Source organism: Ochotona princeps, chromosome 16, assembly GCF_030435755.1.
Source record: "Ochotona princeps isolate mOchPri1 chromosome 16, mOchPri1.hap1, whole genome shotgun sequence".
NCBI classification, from domain to species: domain Eukaryota; kingdom Metazoa; phylum Chordata; class Mammalia; order Lagomorpha; family Ochotonidae; genus Ochotona; species Ochotona princeps.
In genome coordinates, this window is record NC_080847.1 from 11469838 (window position 1) to 11491316 (window position 21479).

The following is a 21479-nucleotide window of genomic DNA, read 5'->3' on the forward strand; positions in this document are numbered from 1 at the left end:
AAGTCTTTGAAACCCTGCACCCATGTGGGAGACATGGAAGAAACTCCTGGTTTCAGATTGGGTCAACTCTGACCATTGCAGCCATTTGGGGAGTGAACCAGTGGATGAAAGATTTTTGTCTCTGCTTCTCTTGCTTTCCAATAAAATAAATCTTGCTTTCCAATAAAATAAATAAATCTTCTTTTTAAAAGTGAAGCAGCCGGGACTTGAAGTGGTGCTCATGTGGGATGCCAATGCCACAGGTGGACGGAAGGCATACTGTTCTACCACCTCTGTATTGCACTGGAATTCCTTTCCTTTTTAAGACCCTTATTTTCCAGTGTTTGGGCTCAGTCTGTGTTCCAGTACATTAGAGGTGGTGTCTTGTCATTGTTTCAGTTGGCGTTTTCCTTACTAGTGACCTTCTTTGTGTCTTCTGTGTATCTTCTCTGAAGATATGTCTATTCAAATAATTTTTTAGTTAGTTTTCTCTGGTTGGATTGCTGAAGTTCTTCCATTTTTAGTCCTTTTTTTCTTTGTGTTTGAGAGGCAGACGCGGAGACACAGCTCTGCCATCAGCTAGTTCACTCCCCACCTCCCCACAGTCGCCTGCTGCGGGCAGAGCTGAAAGCCAGGCATCCAGTCCAGATCTGCCATGGTGTGACTGTGCTGTAGCTGCTGCAGCCGGCACCTGCTGTCCCCTTGTTTCTACCTGCTTACGATTGTTCCATACTACCTTGAAGTAGCTGTTTTCTCATATTTTTATCAGAGTTTATAATTTTTTAGGTGAGTTATTTAAGATATTCTATTTAGTGCAATGGCTCAGTGGCAAAATCCTCACCTTGTATATGCTAGGACCTCATATGGGCACTGGTTCATGTCCCGACTATTCCACTTCCCATCCAGCTCCCTACTTGTGGCCTGGGAAAGCGGAAGAGGACAGCCCAAGGCCTTGGGACCCTACACCCACGTGGGAGACCTGGAAGAAGCTCCTGGCTTTGGATCAGCTCAGCACTGGCCATTGCAATCACTTGGGAGTGAACCAGTGGGCAGAAAATTTTTCTCTGTGTATCTCCTTTTCTCTGTAATTCTGCCTTTCCAATTAAAATAAATTAATCTTTAAAAAACTTAAAATATCATAGTAATATGTTTAAATGGAAAAAAATCAAAGTTCAGTTTCTAAGTGATTGTAGCTGCTTATTGGAGAAACAAAACGTAAACAGATAGTACCTAAAATGCAAGAGAGTTAGATAACCTTATGAAAACCATTTTGGTTATTTCAGTCCGACTGTACAATGAGGGCTGGATGAAGCTGCCAGGTGCTGTTTGGATCTGTTGCTGACTGATCCCCATTTAGAGCTCCTCCCCACATTCCCTCAGCGAACCTTCCCAGCCAGTACTGCCTTCCGTCAAGGTGCTGACGCAGAGCCTGGGGAAAGCAGACCTGCTTGCGTTCTTGGCCTCACCGTCTCCCTAGCAACAGGATTGAGGCTTCCTCGGAGCGCTGTGCCATCTGCATCTCTTCCTGCCCAGTCCTTCCCCATCACAGGTGGCACACCCATGTCATGCAAGGCCTGCCTGCTCTTCCCTCGCCCACTGCCTTTTACCTTCCACTAATAAATTAATACATTTTTCTTGTGCATATGGGATCTACGTGTCGAAGTATCTAAACTGACAGAAACACAGGTATCCCATCTATGGCAAAGAGATTAGCATGATGATTTTTGAAAAAAGAATGTTCTTAAAAAGAAATTCCATTTTTGTGTAAATACTTCCTCCTGGGAAAACTGAATTCCCTTCCCCTGAGTGTGATCTGGGCTGAGTGGCTAACTTGCTTCTTTTTGTCTCACAGCAATATTTGCTAGATTTTGTTACATTTTTCTTATCATTTTCTTATTGTACCACTACTCCCCACAGATAAATACAGGAACCCATCTTTCGCTAGTATTCTCTCTGCTCTCAGTGAAATATTAATAGCACAAATATACTATATATCTGTTTATGCATTGTGTCTATTGTCTGTTTTCTACAAAAAATATTTCAGCTTGGTTTTGCCTGCTAAGACCCAGTTTTGCCACTTTGATGGCATTAAAATACCCCTACTGCGAACATATGGAAGGGAAAAATTCTAAAGTAAAAATTCTAGAAATTATATCACTCAAAGCTGGAAAATTGGCCTTTCAAATGAATAGAATCAATCTTGCAAGAGATTCAGTAACAAACTTAGGTAATCAAACCAAGTAATCACGCTTAACATACCATGCAATTGGTACAGTTTACCTTCAGTGAAACGCACTGAGAGGGATGCTGTACCACTGGTGGTCTTCTTATAACCCGAGTCTTGTGAGAAATCATCAGATGAATCCTAACTGAGGGACATTCTACAGAACACCTGACCTTCAAACGTGTCACTGTAATGTCTTAGATTGGGGGGTTATGAATAACAAACGCATACTTCTCGTAGTTCTGGGGCTGGGAAATTCAAGATGGAAGAGGGGCAGATGTCCTGTCTGGAGAGCGGCTGCTTCCTGCCCCCTCGACCTCCCTCCGTATAGCTATGAGCTAAGGGGATGAGGAAATCTCCCTTATAAGGGACGTAATCCAGTCACACGAGCTCCTCCCTCTTTGCATAATACACACCCTAAAAGCCCCACTTCCAAACATCCTTTAGGACTGAATTTTAATATGAATTCGGAGTGCATAGCAGTTAGGACAAACCAACACAGTTGTGCGACTGTCTGCTGTCTTTGGAGACTAAAGAGATGTGGCCACTCAGTACAGTGTGCTGTGCCCATAGAGGAGGGGGTAGTGGAAAACAGAATCAGAGTGAATTCAATGGTTTTGTTAATAGTAATGTGAAGCAGATGTTAATTTCATAGTTTTGACAAATTTGGTATTAGAAGATAGGAAGGGAAGCTGGAGCCAGGGAACTCTGCCGTCTTTGTAACTTTTCTGTGTATCCAGTAATGCTCTAAACTTCAGAGTTATAAAAAAGGATCATTGTATCATTGTATCCTTTGCATAAAATAATAACAATAGTACTAAGAAGGAAGTAAATACACATAGACTACTGAAATGATAATTATAAAGCTGGAATGAAAATGTAAATTGTTTTGTAAATGTATTGATAAATGAAAAATACGGTAGATGTACTATTTCTTAAAAATTCCATGAGGCATTTTATGCAGTATCTAATAAAGACTGTGCAGTTAATTCAAATGGGCTCTAATGTAAGCACAGTCACGTGGATTCAGAACTGGCTAGAGCGCCATCAGACGTGTCAGCAGGACACCGAAGGCAGGGCATGGAGTTGAGGCATGGAGTGGAGGTGCTGTGACGGTCAGTGCTACGTCCTCTGTTACATGGCTGTTCCTTTCATGGTATAGGAATAGCAAAGAAATCATGTTAATGAGATTCCTAGATGCTGTTAAACTTAAGAGGTGATACAGACAGCAGTAAGAGCAGTAGAGCAGTGTAAAAGTAACCCAAGAACGAGATTCTGTGTCTGCATTAGAAAAAAAAAAACCCAATAAAACAAAATAGAGGAAGTGAGGTCTGAAAGTCATCAAATGGTCAGAAAGACCTGAGGGTGAAAATGAATGGCAGAGTAGATGTGGATTTATGCTGTGGAGATTTGGAAGATTGTGGCCACATGCACGGTGTGTCACAGAAAGAATAGTCTGTTCTTCACAGCTCCAGTAAAAGGACATCTGGAAGACAGCTCCCTTTGTGTCAAGTTGGCACCTAACTACTGTCGGCAAAATACAAGTGGCAATAAAAATGACTAAGCCTGGAACACTGCAGACAAGTATATTCATCTTCAGATTATGTCGAGTCCTTTTACAGATCTTCCCATTCATAACTGCTAAGACGACTTTACAGCCCCACGTAGGTGACCCTTCCTTTCCGAGCTTGGAACTGAAGCTGACGCTCAGGCTGCCTTACCGACCCCTTGCTAGCCGTCTCCTGTTCCTCAGAGTCAACCACATATTCTTTCTGTTAGGTTGTTTCCATTTATGTGAAATTATGTCTGGGCTTCTTTGATTCCTTGGTAAAACTGCCATAGGTCTGTTAGGTGTGAGCAAGGACAGGCCTATGACGACCCCCGTGTAGCTCTGGGACCACCGGTGTAAACAGTCATACCTGAGAAGTGTGTTGCCGCTGAGGCATGAAGGAATGGCCAAGAGAAGTAAGAACGTGTGCATGAATTCACGCACAGTGACATGTGCCATTGACCACAGTACAAACTCCAAGGTGCTACTACCCGCTGGCAAGGAAACATTCAGATGAATGAATGAAGAAATCTCTTTTGACGTGATGATCTGTGTTTATTTATCAAATGTGAAATAGGGGCCCAACATGGTAGCCTAGCGGCTGAAGTCCTCACCTTGTGTGCACGGGGATCCCATATGGGTGCTGGTTCTAATCCCGGCGGCCCTGCTTCCCTTCAAATGTGAAATAGAAGCTTTTAAAGAAATTGGTCAACATGAAAAGGTCTGTGAATCTTAGTTTTTATGGTTTAAGAATATTTTTATCTTCAGGTTTGCACTTAAAATAATCAGGAGGCTGTGCACTGTGTTTAGGCTCAGTGATTTGCTGCAGGCTAAAATCTCCGGAGAAGCAATGAGTTAGAAGGAACATTGGAGAAATTTTTTCACTTCTTACATTCATAAAAAAGTCAGGAAGGGCTCAGATGCAGGAATCCTCCCCTGTGACTGAGAAAAGAATGTGACTATGTTGATGTTTTTATTTTGAAGTACTGAAAAGGACCATTTCTTGTGCTTTGAGGATTTTGTGTGTGTGTGTGTGTTTTTAAGCTTTATTTTTATTGGAAAGGCAGATTTTACAGACAGGAGACACAGAAAAGTCTGCTGTCTGCTGAATAGGAAGTAGAGCAGCTGGGACACAAACCAGTGCCCAGCACTTGGAAAGTGAGGATTTAGCCACTAGGCTATCACACTGAGTCCACACCACACTTTGTATTCCCCATCATAAGGTTTTTGTAAAAACTTAGTGATAAATGTGCTTATGCCCTGTTTTTACCCTCATATCCTCTCTAGTCTTCTTGTGCAGTTTTTACAGAACACTTATTTAAGAAGGTTTAATGTGAGCTAGCACGCCAGGCAGGCAACCAGAACATGAAGTGATGGAGCAGTTATTGCTGTAGCTGTGTATTAGATGAAATTTATGGTTTGTACTGAAGAAAGAAATCTCCACATTGAGATAATCTCCCTGCCTGTGGCCTGGGGAAGCAGCAGAGGACGGCCCAAGGTCTTGGGACCCTGCGCCATGTAGGAGATCCGGAAGAAACTCCTGGCTTTGGATTGACTCAGCTCCGGGCATTGAGGCCACTTGGGGAGTAAGCCAGTGGATGGAAGATCTTTCTCTGTGTCTGCTTCTCTCTGTAAAATCTGACTTTCCAATAAAAACAAATTTTAAAAAAATGTGGTGCTCTGATACCTGAAATAGTTCATGCTATGTAGTATTTTTTTTTTTTTAGAATTTTTTTCTTTACAGAAAAAAAAAGTTTCCTTTTTTTTTTCTAATATTTCTAAAGGCCACCTTGTCATAGTTTGATCCTTTCTCGTCTTTCAAAGGCATTTTGACATTACTTCCACAATAGTAAGCTGATCACATCCCCTGACTTGTAGGATAGTTTACCATTGAATTTTGCCCACCTAGAAATTAATTTATTTAGAAAGCCATGTATTCCTCATTACCGTTGTCATCCAAAATGCCACTCATTGCTAGCTATTTATTGGTCACTTTGATAAGCATTTCACATTGGTAAAGCCAAAGTATTAGGAATCATTTAGAATACTTATACTTGGACCCAGTGCAGTAGCCTCGTAACTATAATCCTCACCTTGAATGTGCTGGGATCCCATATGGTCACCGATTCTAATCCCGGCAGCTCCACTTCCCATCCAGCTCCCTGCTTGTGGCCTGGGAAAGCAGTCGAGGATGGCCCAAAGACTTGGGATTCTGCACCCACCTGGGAGACCTGGAAGAGACTCCAGGCTCCTGGCTTCGGATTGGCGCAGCACCAGCTGTTGTGGCTGCTTGGGGAGTGAATCAGCAGACAGAAGATCTTTCTGTCTCTTCTCTTCTCTGTATATCTGACTGCAATAAAAATAAATGAGTCTTTAGAATACTTACAGTAAAGAAGGGTTCCTGTGCTTAGATAGGGTCCAGTTATCTTTCATTTTAATAACTTCCCAAATATTCTGCAAAAAAGGACACCCATGCATTTTGGACCTTACCAATTTTGTGTATTTTTATCAAATGGGTTTTATAATAGATTTCAAAACAGAAAAACTCATGAAATACTTCTTCCAGTAAAATGAAAACTTGGTAAAATGTTAGTGAAATTAAGTTGTTTTTGTTTTGTTCTTGCAGTGTTACATTTTTTAAAAGCCCGTTCATTCTTTATTTGCAAAGTTGCAGACCTCTTTGGATTTTCATTTAACTTTTTTCTTATGGCAAGGGGTAGATTTCTTGCATTGGCTCCAACCCTTTGATTGGCTGCCCTTAAATTTCCTCCTGAGGCCCACTGCCTTTGCCCTAGGATTCCTGACCCTCTCTGTTATAAACTATTAAAGTCACTGAGAAATTCCTGGGTTTCCTTATGTGTTTCATCATGCTTGCTTTGTTCAAGGTGCTGTCACCTGTAATCTATTGAGCTTTACATAGAGATTAATGAGAATGTGTAATCCAGCACTTCTAAACTGGAGCTTGCCTATATATTTTATGTTTGTGAGCTTTGAGTTTGATTGTAGTTAACTGTGCTTTGTGTTACTTGCCATATGCTTACTACTATCAGGGTGTAATAACAAGATCTCCATATTTACAACGTGCATAACAAGAAGTAATTTTCTTTTGCTGCTGTAGTCAGTGAAGTTGTAAGATTTTGTCCTGAGCAGTTGTAAGATACATGTACACACACTTGTATTTTTTACGTGTATTTGTAGGATTCAGAAGGTAAAGCTTTGGGAAAGTTGGTATGATTCAGTTCAGGGAATATGTTAATCTTCTTGATTTTTTTTGAATCCTGAACTGGTTTTCCATGTAAATTTTGATAAATATGTTGCACTGTTCCTTTGTGAATATAAGCAGAAAAGATTGAAATTCTTATTGTTTTACAGGGTTTTTTTCTTTTTTTTTTTTTTTTTTTTTACAAATTTGGCATTCTGTAGTTTAAGTTACTTTTAGAGACAGGCGTTTGACCTCACAATTAGGTCATGAGGCTCCATACTTGCGTCCCTTATCAGGATTGCTGACCGTGGCAGTGAGCTCAAGCTCCCAATTCCAGCTTCCCCTCCTTTCCTTCGTTTCTTTCCTTTGTCTTTTCTCCCTGGCTCTGTTTTAAAAAAAAATTAAGATTGATCTGTTTGTCCTGAAAGAGTTCCAGAGAGAGCTTCCAAGCACTGGTTTACTCCCCAGATGCCGGTAAACACTGGGCCGGTCTGAGGCCAGGAGCCTCGTCCAGATTTCCTACTTGGGTGGCAGGGCCCCAAACGTTGAAGCATCTGCTGCTGCTTCTCCCACGCCATTAGCAAGGAGCTTCCTGGGAACTGGAGCAACTGGGACACAAACCAGTGCCTGTTTGGGTTGCGAGTATCACAGGTGGCGGTGACCTGCCATGCCAGAGTGCCAGCCCCTAAGTAAAGTTTAAAAGACAAATGTTATCTGAGTGCTCCAGCAACAACAAAATCAAAAAGTGACTTCTGAGTGATTAATATACTACAAATATCTTCTTTTTTCTGAAATTCAGATGGTTCTTCTAAATAGAGTCATGCATAAGGGGGGAGATGGGGCTGCTGCATTTGAAGTAGTAACACAGATTTTCTGTTTAGAACCCGGAACACCAGCTTGCTGAAAATGCCGTTGAAGATTGCTGCCTGTTCTCAGGTAATTGTCCTGTGTTTTTCATATTTTGTTTTAAATAACAAAATTTTATTTTTAGAATTACCATTAGATTCCCATGTTTCCCTGTTTAATTGTTGCCACTCACTTGCTCGTCATGAAATGAGATGGATGTGTGGTCCTTTTTTCCTGGGTTCTTTTCCCTACACTGTGTAGACCAAGCAGAAATGCTATACTGTGGATACATGCTGCGGGAGAGTACTGAGGTCATTTGGAAAACTTCGTCTGGTATTTGCCCTCTGATCCTTTGATCAAAATATAAATTCACTGAATTTTTTCTTACAGTAATGTTGACATTTACAAAGGTATTTATAGTTTAATCAGTAGTATTTTTAAAATCAGCATTCCCATGTAGATCACGGCAGCCCCCAGAATACTGCTGTCTCCAAATGCCAGCTTAACATGGTCTTTTTCCTTTCCCAATTCATTTTGTCCCACAATTATTCTATATTTCCACAAAATTTGGGTCAGAAGTTTCAGAGAAGTCATACTTTTTCCTGTGCATAAGCCCTGTAGGTACCTTTATGGTCTTTTTCTGTTGATATGTTTATTTTAGTTACTGATAAGGGAAAGCAATGTGGGGTTTGATTCCTTTCTTATGGCTCTGCTATTTTGATTTCGTGCACAATGAATCATTATTCTTTATTCTTGGCTCATTAACCGAATCCTAACAGTGTGCTGAGCTTTAAGTTCTCATGCTTTTCTACTGAACTCAGTGCAAGCGCATGTTCACGTCAGGCCACGTGTGACAAACATGCAGGGCTGTGACGTCACTGTCAGCTGTAGAAATGGTTTGATTTTCTTGGAATCAGTGTCACGAAGCTTAGTAAATAATAATTAGATCTTGCTAAATATATGAGAGTATCCAGATATTCTTGTTTCCTCCCTTTCAGACTGTTGTTAAGTGAATGCTGGTCATGTAGCTTACTTGATGTGGGTTTGTTGAGTAAAACTTAGGGTTGCTTGGCTGTTTTTATATGAACTAGCAATGAGTTTGTAGTTTTGACATTATATATTTGATTCATTTGGACCGTCAAATTGCCAGCTATCTTACCACCTTGGAATATTAAGTTCATTTTTCTTATAGGTAAAAATTCAATATGGAAGAAAAGCCAGGGGCAGTTGTGAAAAGAAATTCATGCTAATTTGAAAGCGGCAGACTTGGGGATCCGGTTTGGGTTTTGCCGTGTAGCTGCTTGGAGCTCTTGGTTCAGTTGGTGCGTGCCTGGCGTGGGCCGCTGCTTCCCTCTGCCAGTGCCTTTTACCACAGCTGTGCTCTTAGAACCCTTGCTTGGACTCAGAGGCTCAACGTGTGTTTCTGCCTGAGCACATGTCAACTCTGAAATGTCACGTAGCAGAAGGGAGGAAAGGGGGAACACTGGCCATGGCCATCAGCTCAGATGACAGAGATTCACATCGCTCAGAATGCTTCACTGCCCTTCGGAAGCATTTCCAGGGTCTCATTAGGTGTGATCATACAGACAAAATGCTTAGCTTCTCCACTGTGTAAGGCTAACTCTGTCCACTTGCTATCACGTGGCCAGTATTCTGTGCTCCTAAGTCACAAAGCAGCATGCCCCGTGTTTCCGTTGTTTGAGCCTCTTTTTCCTCAGTTTTATGCTGGATGCGTTGTAGCGTTTAATGAATCATTTATTGTTCCATTTTAGATTCACTTTTAGTTCAATAATTTAGAAATCTCAACATTTTCATTTACAAAAGTATACTCAGACTTTTAAAAGTTACAGTTACTGCAGTTTTAATTTTTCTAAGGGGCAAGAATTCTGAAGTAAAGTATTGAGTAGATTGAAAACTGAGTTTCAACAGTGCTTTGTTTAATGTAAAACCTCTCTCATAGACAAACAAAACATTAGGGAAGGAGAGTGAAGAACCCAGCACCTTTTAAAATAATGAATGGTAGAGTCAAATCTGAAGAGAAGACAGACAAGAGTAACATACAGCAGTAAGTAACATATGTAAACCTGAAGACAGTTGATAGATTATAAGAATAAAGACCAGGAATATTTTATGGCAGAATGGGCTTGCTTGCCAGGTGTGTGTGAGGGGGACGGGGATAGAGGGTTCTTGTATAAAGAGGGCAAAGAAAGCAAGCTTGGAGGAAACACTGAATTATCTTTTAGCCTTTTAAATTATTTCTGCAGATCTTATTATAGCAGAGGGGGAGAAAAGGCTGCAGAAGAATCATAAGAATTCTGTATCCAGCTGTCCACCTGTCACTGAGGAAAGTGGGAGAGGCAGTGAAAGATGCTGTTTATCGCGGTGTCGTCCTCAGAGGCAGAAGCTGCACAGCACTGCTGAAGGACTGAAGTTTGGCGCAAATTAACATCTACCACCTGATTACAGAGAGTTTCCCTTCCAGCAATTAAAAATAAGTCAACCTTTTCCCTCCTATTTTTTTTAAGGAAAATATCATCTTCATTTTCCTATAGATAGTTTTTCAAAATGTAAAGATGATTTTTGTTTTGTTTTTGTGCAGTTCATACTGAATTTCCTGAATAATTTTTGAAACTACTGTTTCATTTCCTTTTCAACCTCCAGAAGTAAGGAAATACCACAGCAAATTGGATATGTTCTTTAAGCTACATTTCTTAAAATTTTAGTCCTTTTTTTTTTTAGATGAGTAGAAAACAATGGCAGAGTGAGTGAAAGCTCCGCATGAAGGATGTTTTTGTTTAGAATCGGGGCTTGCGAACAAAGCCAGATATCATCAGATGATGAGCTACCGTATTAAAGATGAATAAAGAGCCCATATGAAATAACAAACTTAATATTCCATTCTCCATAATTGGAGTCCTTTGGCTAACAGGAAACTGAAATAGGAAGTAGAGCTAGAATTTGATCCCAAATATTGCCATGTCGGTTTCCCAAGAATCATCTTAATCACTGTGCTAAACATCCACCCCTGGTTAGTAACCTTTTGTTAGATGTGTGGCTTGAAAGTATTCTTTTCCATATTGTCAGTGATGATGTCTCCACTTGCTCTCTGATTTTAATTTTTAGTTATTCGTGTTCTCTGAAAAGCAAGACACCGGTAGCACTCATCTGTTAGCTCACTTACCAAATTCCCACAGTAAGCAAAGATAAGCCATGCCGAAGCTGGGAACATATCACTCAATCTGGGTGTTCACGTGAGCGCAGGGGCACAGCCTGCCTGCTCCACTTCCCATCCAGCTCCTGCTATTGCCCACTGGGAAAAGCAGGAGGCCCAGATACCTTAGGCCCTGCTTATCAACTCGGGAGCCTGAACTGGAGCTCTGGACTCCTGGCTTTGACTTGATCCACCGCCAGAGGCTGTGGTCATTTGGGAAGTGAACCAGCAGATGAAAGAGATCTCTCTCTCCTTCTGTTTCTGTTCCCTGCCCTTCTCTCCCTTTCTCTCCCACGTTTTCCTTTCAAATACATAAGATCTTACTAAAAATAAAAGTAAGTGAAATGTGCTGCTTCCAAGCAGCTTGAAATTGGGTCTTTTTTGTTTTATTCATCTGGGTACTCTGTGTGTGTTAACTGGGAAATATAATACATTTACATTTAATTTAATTATTGACAGTGAACTATAATTACTGTCCTTTAATACTTGTTTTCTAGTTTCGTTAGTTATTGTCTTTCTGCCTTTCTTCTCTTCCTTTGTGGTTTAGTGATAAGTTTTACTTCCATGCTGATTGTTTTTGTTAAATGTTTTATAGTTTTTTTTAATTTTCTAGTTACTTCAAGGCTTACAGAAATGTATTTTGATTATAAACTATTTTGAAATGATATCAACTCCTAATTGATAATGAAAAAGAGGGAAATAGGAAGTAATAAGTAATACAAATAACTGCACATTTAAAATTTTTCAATCTGTCATTTTACTTCTTTCTGTGGTCTGTGTATCTTAGCTATTAATGCATTTTTAAGGTTATTTTGCTGCTACATCAAAAATGTGACAGCTTCATATAACATCGGTATATTACAGCATTTTGTATTTGTCTGTATAATTCCCCTTACCACTGAGATTTTTATCTTCTGATATTTTCTTGATATTTCTCAATGTCCCTCTTTTTCAGTTTAAGAAACTCCCTTTAAAATTTCTTGTAGGAGATGTCTGGTAGTGATATAAACTTGGCATTTTGGTTTGCTTGGGGATGTCTTTATCTCCCCTTCATATTTGTGGGATAACCTTGCTGGGTGTATTATCCTCGGGTAACATTTGTATTCCTTTAGTCCTGTGAAAGTCTCATCCAATATCCTCCTGTTCATAAGGTTTCTGCTGGGAGATACGAAGTCAAGCAAATGGGGATTCCTTTATTTGTCATTCATGTCTTTTATGCATTTGAAACCCTCTATCTTCAGTGTTATTAATTATTATAGTTCTTGGGAAGACTTAGTTTGAATTTTCTTGGGGACCTGTGGTCTTGCTGTCCCCTAGTAGTTATCTTTCTGTGGATTTCAGGTTTCCTGTTACGGTCTTGACCATACTTTCTCCGTTTTCGGAATTCCCAAGTACTTCTTGAACGGCAGATACTCAGATACTTACTCCTTTCATGCTTGCTCAAGATTCTTGTAAGCATTCCTCATTCTTCTTGATTCTTTTTTCTGTTCTGTGTGTTTTCAAATAGTTTGTCTTTTAGCTTATGATTATTTTTCATTCGATCTACTCTGCTATAGATGTTTTCCATCATATTTTTAAAATTTCACTTAGTATAGTTCCCATTTGAAGGATTTCTGTTTAATTTTTAAAAATTATTTCCATCTCATCATTCAGACATTAAGTTTCTCTCTTCTGTCTTAATATTCATTGAATTTCCTTAAAATGGCTATTTAAGTTCTCCAAAGTGCTTGGCTGTATCAAATATAATGTAGTGTGTTTCTGGTACCTTATATTTTTGTAGGTGAGGACATTGCTCCTGAAAGTTCTTTTTTTTTTTAAAGATTTATTCATTTTATTACAGCCAGATATACACAGAGGAGGAGAGACAGAGAGGAAGATCTTCCGTCCGATGATTCACTCCCCAAGTGAGCTGCAACGGGCCGGTGCGCGCCGATCCGAAGCCGGGAACCTGGAACCTCTTCCGGGTCTCCCACGCGGGTGCAGGGTCCGAATGCATTGGGCCATCCTCAACTGCTTTCCCAGGCCACAAGCAGGGAGCTGGATGGGAAGTGGAGCTGCCGGGATTAGAACCGGCGCCCATATGGGATCCCGGGGCTTTCAAGGTGAGGACTTTAGCCGCTAGGCCACGCCGCCAGGCCCAACCTGAAAGTTCTTGACATGGATTGGCATATCATGTCGTCTTTCCAGTCCTTCAAGATCTGGTTTGTTTGTGAGCCAGAAATTTTAAGTCAGCTGTTCTCTGAGCCAGTGGACACTTCTGACACATCACCTCTAGATGGCACCCCAAATTGAGGGTTGTTGCAAGACCACTGCCTGTGAGTTGTGACTGCCTCAGTGAAACCCTGAGCTCAGCTTTTTCATTCATCCTCAAGTACTGCCCAGAATTAGAGCAGGGAGCCATTTGAAATGGGATACTCCGTTCCTACCAGTTTCCTCCTGGGGCTGGAGCAAACCCACACACCCAGAAGGAAGATCTTTCTTTCTTTCTTGTAAAGTTTTATTTATTTATTTTTTATTGCTAAGTCAAATATACAGAGAGGAGAGACAGAGAGGAAGATCTTCTGTCCGATGATTCACTCCCCAAGTGAGCCGCAATGGCCGGTGCTGCGCCAATCCGAAGCCAGGAGCTCTTCCAGGTCTCCCACACGGGTGCAGGATCCCAAAGCCTTGGACTATCCTCAACTGCTTTCCCAGGCCACAAGCAGGGAGCTGGATGGGAAGTGGAGCTGCTGGGATTAGAACCAGTGCCCATATGGCATCCTGGCATGTTCAAGGCAAGGACTTTAGCTGCTAGGCCATGGCGCCAGGCCCAGGAAGACATTTCTAAAAGAAAGTTCTGACTTCTCTTCCTGACAGTGTGGTAGGGTTGAATACTGAGTTAGCAAGAAAGTAAGGGGAATTGTTTTCCAAGGATATTGACGTCAAGATGGCAAAGCAGTCAAGCTAACTCTTGAGCAGCTTTGAGGAGTCTGTTGGTCTCAGTGCCCAAGGGTGTGATTTAAATGCCATGTACTGCATGGACTGGTAAATGGAAAGATTATGACTGACATACCTTTATATCAGAATGAAATACTCCTTAGATAATGCCACTAGTGAGAGGAGAAACTAAAATGCAGGTAGGCAAACAGACAATTATTCCAGTGAGATGGTGCTCAAGAGAAGCTCTGGCTTGAGCTCAAGAGAGGGTTGTGGCAATCTACACTAGCAAAGATGGGAACAACCCAGATGCCTATCAAAAGAGGAGTGGATAAAGAAACTCTGGTACATCTACTCCATGGAATACTGCTCAGCCATTAACAAGAACGAAATTACTCCATTTGCAACTAGATGATCCCAACTAGAGACCATTATGCTCAGTGAAATAAGTCAATCTCAAAAGGACAAATACCATATGTTCTCTCTGATACAAGGCAGCCATCAGGCAAATTGTAAGGTAAATAACCCTTTCCATACTGTTTTTGCTGCAACCCGTGTGTTTTGATGTATTTTTATTTTCATCATCCAAGTAGTTTCTTTTCTCTTGCCAAATTCTTCGCTGACTTGTGGATCACGCAGTGCTATCATTTTACCCAAGAGACTTTTGTGTTTTCTTTTTCATTTCTTCATTGATGCGTTAGTCAGTTGCTTGTTGTTTGACTCCATGATGCTGTAAATTTTTTAACTTCATTCCTGTTGTTGACTCTGTTTTGGTGCATCTGATTTAAGGGAATGTATAGTGATGGCATAATAGACTATCATATGCAGATGTGAAGATACAATGTGGTATGCATCCCCTACTTCCAAAGCAAAGGTGGAATCCCAATGAAACTGTTGGATATATCTTGACAATAGGATGTTGGGCTGTCTGACATTCTCTGCACCAGCAATGTCAGGACATACTTAATTCTCAGACTGATGGATGGAAGACTGTTTATGGAGGATTAGACTATTGTAATAATATGGGAAAAATCAGGGGTGGGATTTTGGGCAGGGGGTAGGGAAATCCCAGACCCTATGGACTTGTACCATAAAATTCAAAGTTTATAATAATAATAATAATATCAAAAAAGAGAGGGGTGTGGAAAAAGAGACATGAAATACCCAATTTCCTCTCAATACCCATAGCCACAAGGTTGCACTTACTTTGCTTTTGGAATCAAAGTTTGCTTGCGTAGCTCAGAAACTCCCAGACTGAGGAGCTGATGAAAAAAGTCATGCTGGGCCTGAGAGATTGTCTGCAGCACTGATCAAATGGAACAGCAAAGATTTTGGAGATGCCCAACTATTGACTAAGGGTTCTCACAAAGAGAACCTCTGTATAAATAAACTCATAACTCAAGGTTACAAACAGAGAAAGGATCCCATCCTATGAGTCTCTAGACACAATGCAGCAAAATTAATGCCCAAGAATTTTCATTAATAGAATTATCAGAAACTGTAACATCTGCATACTTAATGATGTAAAAGACGAAAAAAAAATGAATGAAGGTCAAGTTGTATAAAATTCCTGGTCTGATTTGAAGACAAAAAAGGAACTTACAGAAATTAAAAATAAGATGGATGAAATTACAAGACTCATTTCAAATACGCAAATTCTCAGGTTTCTCAAGAAGTAGTAAACCTATCTTTCTGAGTGGTGAGATCCTTTACACTTTATTTACTCAAAACCCTGTGTCATTTTGCCAGGGACTTTGGGATCTGAACTTTGGGATCTTAACCGCTGAGAACTAAGTTCTAGCAAATGTTAACCCAGCATGCTGTGTGTTAGTTGCATGGACTCGCCTATTCAGAATAAACCACATACACTGATGCTGATATTGTGAGATTAAGACAAATTAAAAATCTAATACATAGTATTGCTGTCAGGTCCTGAAGGTCCAGAGGTCAATATAGTATATTGCAATAAGGCTATAGGTTACCAGTGCCCCAATATTTTATCATAATAAAGCAAGTGGGGATGAAACACCCAGCAGTAACCCATAAATCTATTAGCAGTGAACTGTCAATGTCCCATATACCAGGGTAATTTGTTAATTCAGAGCTGAGTCTCTATTTTCGTTAGACCTTGTAAACTCCTTTCTGAAACATCAATAAGCCATCTGCTTTGACTTGTTAATCAAATGACTTTATTCAGTCCAAAGCAATTTTTTCCTAATAAAAACAGAGTATTTATCTCCATGGTTATAAAAGAGGAGTGTTTTCAACTGTTCACTTATAGTTAAGAAGCACATTTAGTTTGGATTGATTTCCAATGCTTTGGTCATATCTTGTCACTTTCCATTTCTTACCCATAGCATCTCAGTTTAGCCATTTACGAAGGGAAAGACAGTCAAATTCTGGATATAGTATTGGGAACATTGCACCGAATTTGAGGAAGAAGTTTGGGAGACAAAAGAACTCACCGAAATTAACTGTAGATGAACATTTTAATACAAGGATTTCCTTTGGAAGTTTTCCTGTCACCCCAGATGAGCGCACTCATGGCGGCCGAGGTTTCTACCTCAGTGGAGGTTACAGATGTCTGCCTTAAGCTGGCATTGCTCCATTCTACATCACAGGGTGGATGGGGTTTCTGATAGAAACTTTATTTACTCCGAAGCTTCACAGTTGCCGTAGGATTAAGTCAGCCTCAGTGATAAGGCCGTGGGAAGCTTGCGAGACTACCCTAGAAAGTTGACCGCTGTTTTTTCCACACTCCAAAGTGAGATAAAGTGAGTGTTTCTGAGGTATCCGTGGGGATGCGCTCAATGCCGTGTGAATGAGCACCCTGAGGAATCGTCACGCTTCTTGCACCCTCTGTCCTTGGAGCTCACTGCCAGCTGGCAGATGGAGCACAGCCTATGACCTCTGCCCTGGGATCGGCTCCTTTTGGACTGCTAGAAAAATGATGTCTGGGGAGAGGGCTGAGCACTTGAGTTACTGCTGGATTCTGCCTTCCTAAAAAATAAAAAAGTCCCAAGTATCCTTCGTGAGCCTCAGAGATTTCAAGTGAGGCGCATGTCATGGTGCATTCTGGGTGAGTTTCTCAAGGGCAGTTTCCTTTCCCAGTGTGGATGCTTGCACACAGCAGCTGGAGATGTCTTTCAGATACTTAAAGCATTTTGGGGATTTGTGAGCTGCCACCTAGATTTCTTTTTGCTTAGGAGGCTGTCATTACGGAGAGGAGCGAGGCCAAATAGTTTCCTACCCTCGTCATCCCACTTTCAGTTAGAAGAGAAAAACTTTGTCAACCCTTAATTCAAATCTTAAGATTTTCCATGAGTGCAGGAGAATGAAAGAAACCTCTGAAATTTTATGGTTGTAACAATGGTTTTCCTTTGTGGACATTTCCCCCAAAATTTACTTTCATTGATTTTTAACATTATTCTTACAAGATGTTTCTTTTAATATTTCCATAAAAGGTAACTGCCCCAAAGGCATGACATTTTACCAAATTAAACATTAATTTTTACTTAACAAATACCTGTGATGCCATTTGCTAAACCCTACTCATCACTCTGGTGTTTTGTTCCCCCCCCCCCCACGTAGTGTACCTGTCACTTAACTAGGAGAGATTACCAGTCATTAACTCGGCTGATGAGCTAAGTCAGGAAGACAAGTAGAGCCTATTTTTGGAAGTCTTGGTGGAAACTGTTCTTTAAATAGAAGTGGGATAATAATAGGCTTTGCATGAGAAGAACTGATGGACACGTTTCCCTGATTTTAATGCTGCGAAAGGTAAATGGAGCTGGAATGAGAATTAGCAGAAAGCACGAGCAAAATACACGATTTAAACGTTTGTGTTAAGCGCATCTTTGAAAACCCACATTTTTATGATCAAACTTAGTGTGGTAGATACTGAGTTTAAAGGATTGGTTTTTAGATTCAAGAATAGTATTTTACAGGTAGAGAGTAAAGCATGAAGCAGCTGTGTTTAGAATTCAAAAGCAGATAGCCAATTCATATAGTTCATGCCAAGTAAAAATATTTTGGGGATCTTATTAATATGAATTTTCCCAGGATTATTCTCAATTCCCTAGTTACTTGAATTGCTCCTTTTTAATCTTTTCGGCTTGTCTTGTTGTTTTTTTTCCCCTAGTAACATGCTGTTGATCTGTCAGGTTTTCTAAAATAAATTTGTTTATATAAGGTGAACAAATTTTATGTATTTCACCATATGGATTTAGGAGCATAGTGATAATTTCCATTCTACTCCACCTCTATCCGATTGTGTTCCTATTATCCCTCCATGTTACTTATTTACAAAAATTTTTAGTGTGACATACTTTCAGTTCAATTCACAGTGACAGGCTTGAACTTCCATTAGCTAAAGAATTCAACACTTAGCAAGTAGAAAAAAGCCACTGTTCCGGGCCCGGTGGCGTGGCCTAGCGGCTAAAGTCCTCGCCTTGAACGCACCCCGGGATCCCATATGGGCGCCGGTTCTAATCCCAGCAGCTCCACTTCCCATCCAGCTCCCTGCTTGTGGCCTGGGAAAGCAGTTGAGGACGGCCCAACACATTGGGACACTGCACCCGTGTGGGAGACCCGGAAGAGGTTCCAGGTTCCTGGCTTCGGATCGGCGTGCACCGGCCGTTGCGGCTCACTTGGAGTGAATCATCGGACGGAAGATCTTCCTCTCTGTCTCTCCTCCTCCTCTCTGTATATCTGACTTTGTAATAAAAACAAATCTTTAAAGAAAAAAAGCCACTGTTCCTCAAGATTACATATTGAAGCTGTAAACAAATATAAAATCTCAAAAGGTCCGTTTCACTCATACAGATTCCTTTTTTTTTTTTTTTTTCTATTCTGTGTATTCATTTCCGCAGATCAGGAAAACAGTTGATATTTACCTTTTTGGGACTGGCTTATTTCAACAACCCGTTTTGTTGCAAAAAACAGGATTTCATTCCTGTTTATGAGTGAGTAGTTTTCCATGATGTTTATATTCCAGATTTTCTTTATGTAGTCATTAACTGATGGATGTCTTGATTGATTTTCTATCTTAGCTATTGTGAATTGAACTGGGAGTACATATGGGAGTACATATGGGAGTACAGATAGCCCCGTCATATGTTGATTTCATTTTGACTGAGTAAATTGCTAGGAGTGGGACGATTGAGTCATATGGTAGATCTGTCTTCACATTTGTCTTCCGTAGCAGTTACGCTAGTTTATATTCCCACCGACACTGTATTGGTACCTTTCCCCCTACAATCTCTTCAGCTTCATTTAGTGCTTTTTAATTTTTGGATGAAAGTCACTCTAGCTGGAGCGAGGTTAGAAAGTGGTTTTTAATTTGCATTTCTATGATGGTTAGTGATCATGAACATTTTTTCATATGTCTGTGGTGGGTGGGCCATTTGCATTTCACCCTTTGAAAATTGCCTGTTCTTGTTTTTTGTCCCTTAACTGGATTGTTTGTTTTGATGTTGAGTTTCTTGAGCTGTGTATAGAATCTGGAGGTTAACCCTTTATCAGTTGCATAGTTTGCAAAAATTTTCTGCCATTACAGTCATTGCCTCTTCATTTTATTGAGGGTTTTCTTTACAGTGCAGAAGCTTCTTAGCTTGATTCAGTGCCATTTGGCTGGTTTTTTGGTTTTCGTTTTGTTTTGTTTTGCTTTTGCTTTTGTTACCTGTGCTTCTAGGATGAGGCTTCTCTGTCCACAGAGAGAGCCGGGGCATTCCCAGACCTGGATGCCTGTTGGTGTTCTGCCTAAGCAGTTTGAGTGCTGGGGTGATGTGTGATATGGAGAGATGGCAAGTGCCTCACAGGTTCATCGTATGTCAGTTCTCCAGATCACTCTCCACATTAGCAGGATTCAGATTTACCCAGAGATAAAAATCCCTTATTCACAGATACAAAAGCCATGGCAACCTGTAGTTGCCCTAGTTGTCTCTTTCTCCCCAGGGCCTTTTGTGAGGGAAATGAAAATCCAGCAGTGTGCTCTCCATTCATGGATTTATGTCAGCATCCTTCCCTCTACCCCCCCCCCCCCCGCCCCTTAACGTTATGGGCCAGACCCAAAGTCTCTGAACCACAAGATCCTCACCCAGGCAATATCACCAGTGACACAGCTACTGCAGTATTTTCCTGGTGTGGATTCTGATACTGGTAAGAGTGGATCTGATGATCACTGTCCAACTTTTCATTGCTGAATATGGTCCTCTGCAAAAGTAGGGTGGGAAGGAATCAGGCAGCTTGCCTGCATCCACCTTGATGGTTGCCCTGACACCAGTCAGATCCCAGGCTGAAGTGTACGTCAGGAAGTGTCCCTGAGATTCTTAGCTTAGCACTGTGAGAAGTGGCACGTCTTCCTACCTTGTCATTTTATTATGGTGGCTCACAGCTACCAGCTGGCTGGAGCGATGTCTGTCTTCATTCCTCTTGATCCACAGAATCTTCTCTGTTTTTGTCTTACTCAATCAAAATTTCCAGCCCCTAGAAAGGTGCTCCTTTTTTTGTCATTTTCCTCTCTCAGAGCAGCTGATGTTAGTGTTGCTTCACCCTATTCATCCATCTCAGATCCTCTAGTATGTCACAGCTTTACTAAGAGGGTTAGTTATGGGACAGGGACAGAAAATACATTGGTTTTAAGGAACAGACAAATCAAGGACTCAAAAATCTAGTGGAAGTGGATCATCACAATTGAAGGTCATCCTTTTTCCATTGATGAATAGTCACAGAAGATGAAAACAGTGTTGAGATGCATTGCAATTAGGCCAGTGTTCAGGGTCTGGGAAGTCGTTTGGAGGTGGTTAAGCAATGGACAGAGGCAAATAGTAGGTAACTCAACTACTAAAGTTGTCCTGCTTGGAAAATAGAACTGAAACATTACAATTACGTTCTTTTATTTTTCTCTGTAAATTTATGTAAGAAAATGGTTTTCAATTTCAAAGCTCATATTAAAATGAAACTATTAAGATAGTATTTACAAACATGAGGGAGTTAAAAGGAATCCCCCTTTCAGATAAGTTTAATAGAATTTAATATGTACAGGTTGGATATGTAATAAATAAATAAGTACTGGCTATATATATTTACAATTTTTATAAATGGCCAGACTGAGCTGATCCAAAGCCAGGAGCCAGGAATTTCTTCTGGGTCTCCCACACAGGTGCAGGATCCCAAGGCTTTGGGCTGTCTTCAACTGCTTTCTCAGGTCACAGGCAGGGAACTGGATGGGAAGTGGGGCCTCCAGGACATGAACTAGTGCCTATATAGGTTCCCAGTGTGTGCAAGGCAAGGACTTTAGCCACTTAGGTTACTGTGCTGGGCCCATGTATTGACGATTTTAAGGAGAGACTGAAAGTACTTTAATGTGCCTCTTGGAATTATGTAGAAAAATAAATTTGTTTCTCACTTTTAACTTAAAATGAAAATTTGAGTTTAACAATAGGAAATTTGAACTAAGATTCATTAGGCTAAATTTTAAATATGTTGTATAATGTTGACATGTATCATTTATTTTGAACTTTAAATTTTTGAGAGTTCACTAAACAACAAT

General features: G+C 40.6%; 1 long non-coding RNA gene across 2 annotated transcripts in view; it reads left to right on the forward strand.

Moving 5' to 3' along the window:
- LOC131482291 (uncharacterized) overlaps nucleotides 1-21479 on the forward strand; it is a 109917-nt gene that overhangs the window by 11623 nt on the left and 76815 nt on the right. For both annotated transcript variants that reach the window (XR_009246866.1, XR_009246867.1), the window contains exon 2: nucleotides 7836-7890. This is a non-coding gene — a long non-coding RNA (uncharacterized LOC131482291). The remainder of the gene's footprint in view (nucleotides 1-7835; nucleotides 7891-21479) is intronic.